Here is a 2,973-nt window from a genome sequence, read left to right as displayed (position 1 = left end):
TCGGGAAGTCCCACTATTTTTGTCTCAATGGTTTTTCTGGTTTTCATTAAATTCTGGTTGCCCTGGAACACCAAGAGAAAATGTAACGACTCGAACTTTCCATTCTATTACCAAGGTTAGTTTTCATTATTTTTCCTTGTTAAGTTACCTCCTTGGTTGGTTAAAGTTAACTTTTAAGGGCCAAATGTGCAAGGAAATGATACTTGATCATATATATATATATATATATATATATATATATATATATATATATATATATATATATATATCAGGGTTATGGGATCATTTTCTCACTCTTTAGGGGCCTAGAATGAAAATTATCAAGTATTTAAAGAGGCTAAACCCTAAAATCTAGGAATCACTTCATTTTTCAACCACCAAACCCTAATTTGTAGCCTCCAATTTCTTTGAAGTGAGTTCATAAGTGGGGTTTCCATTCTTGATGTTTTGGTGAAGATCCAAGAAGGTGGTGTAGTGTTTTGGTGCTTTTCGAGTGAGGATTCTTTTATTAGAGATCAACTCTCCCTTCCTATTTATTTCTCCTGGAATTTCATCACATTTCTAGACGTATAAATGAATTTCTTACTATCCATTTCTATTTTTTAGTCCTTGTCTTAATCCTTGAAGTATTTGGTGATGTTCGTCAAAGTTAAAATCTAGACATAATTGTTGATCTATTTTGTGAGGGCTATAGAGCTTGATATGGTCCAAACTAAAGGTTTTCCCTAATGATATGAAATTGTAGGAAATCGACTCTAGTTTCTAGAAAGTCTGATAACACTCTTTTGGGAGTTGTAGATTATATTTTACGCTCAAAACACTAAATAGGGTCAAGCTGTGAAAATTAGACTTTTTTTTATGTTTTGATTGCTTATTTCTAATCAGGATTTTGTGCAACCTTTTAGGGTACTTAGTGACCTTTTGGATAGTGTCTTCCTCAATTCATTGTTTCCCACAACTTGGATTTGAGGTGAATCATTTCTTATGGTGGTTTAAGTACTTGTTTGGAAAGATAGCATGAACATATACTTGTGTTCTTGCTTAATTAATGTTATGTGATATTATACATTGAATTTCAAGAGTTAATTATAATTTGGACATGTAAAGTTATTTATGATACAATTGAATTTAGGAATCCTTTATATGCTAGAATTCTTAAATTAATCATTTAGTGCAAATTGAGAGAGTTAGGACCAGGCTAGAAGTGGGCATTATTTGTGGGGTTAAATTGTTATATTTCGTTATTGTCACTCTTGAATGAAACTAGGATATGCATGCTAAAATTTGTTTTGTTGAAAGGTGTATCTCTTTACATACTTCTAATTAATGTAATGTATATTTATGTGGATATTCGTTTAATGTGTGATTTGAGATGTATGTTATGGATTAACTATAATAATAATTCACTAGCATGATTACATAATGGTATTGATGAGGTGTGTGTTTGCCCATGTGAGAGAATTAATTAATTGTTTAATTTATTAAAATAAAAGGGGAATACATATAATGGGGATAAAAGAGTAGTAACCTAACTTAGGTATGTGCTCTTACGGGATATCACGATGGAAGGATGCCATTGAAGGAAAAAGAGCTTAAGCCAAGTCGACGTCGAATAGTTTTCTAGTTGACCATTTTGAGGCATGGTTCTGGTGCACTTGGTGTACGGGAACTGGAGTGATTGTGGCTACTCGGAGACACCGGATCAAGCATCATGTTTGGATGTAGGTATGATCGTGGAGTTACCAAATACCAACCTTGACAAAGCATCATGCTCGTACATGCAAAGTCGGAGTAGTGAAGGTGGAGAACCAAGGACAGTGTTACAAGTGGGAGTTGCACCCTATTTGGTGCATTGGGTCGCTAAGTCACGTTAGTTGCGAACATGGTCTTTATTTGGAGAATATTAGTGATATAATAAATCCTAGTAAGCGAGAGACATTATACAAGCCCTGTTTTGTTGATGATTCTGGGACGTAATCATCCTAAGGGGGAGATAACTATAACACCCACAAATTAGGGCTAGTCAATTTGACTACTATAAGCGTTAAAAATTGACTTTTTGATAGAAGATTATTTAAGATAAATAATCTTAAGCAAAGTTATAGTATATGTGACAAGGATTCTGCACATATAAAGAATGCCTAAATATGACTTCATGAGAGGAAGTTATGATTTTTCTAATATTTCAACGTAACAGTATACGACTCAAAAACTATGAAAATGGTCGATTGTTAGGAAAAACAATATAAACAAAAGTTAAAGATCTAGTCAACACCTATTCGTTGATATAAAGACATTCGAGAATGGATATCATATAAGAGAGTTATGAAATTTTTAACGGACTTTAACAGTATAAGCCTATTAAAAATATAAATTTAAAAATAAAGTCAACATTAGTAGACAAAGTCTAAATGAAAGTTGTAGGTCTTATTGATAGATACATGTGGATATAAACCCATCGAAAATGGAGATCATATGAAGAATATATGAACTTTCTAGGGAACATAAATTCTTCGTGCGCACCAGCATGCAACGACAGAGGGTGCCGCGCACACTGTCACTCCATCCAGAATGAGACACGCGACACCATGCAAAATCGACATGTCATCACTTCCGACCAAACGCACGGTGTGTAGGGGACTAGGTGTGCGACGTGCAGTTCAAATCTGCTATAAATAGGAGTCGAAATTCAGTCCATTCTCACACTGTTCAAACGTTTCTCTCTCGATTTCTCTCAATTTTAAGCCCTTTATCCCTTAAGTTTTTTGTTGGTGAAGCCTTGGGGTGTCTGACTGCCGGTAATTAGGAGCTCTCGAGTCAGAGTTCTGCCCGCTTAATTCCTAGTTTTCATCAGTATACTCTGTAAGTTAAGCTATACTTATTTAATTCAAGTGTAACTTTTAATTATAGTCATAGTCGTTATTATGAACCTATAATTAAGATTTATCAGTAATTCCAAGTCATTATAATGAT

This window comes from Lactuca serriola, chromosome 2 (genome assembly GCF_051521515.1).
Source record: "Lactuca serriola cultivar US96UC23 chromosome 2, Lser_US96UC23_V15, whole genome shotgun sequence".
NCBI classification, from domain to species: domain Eukaryota; kingdom Viridiplantae; phylum Streptophyta; class Magnoliopsida; order Asterales; family Asteraceae; genus Lactuca; species Lactuca serriola.
This window is presented reverse-complemented; position numbering follows the sequence as displayed.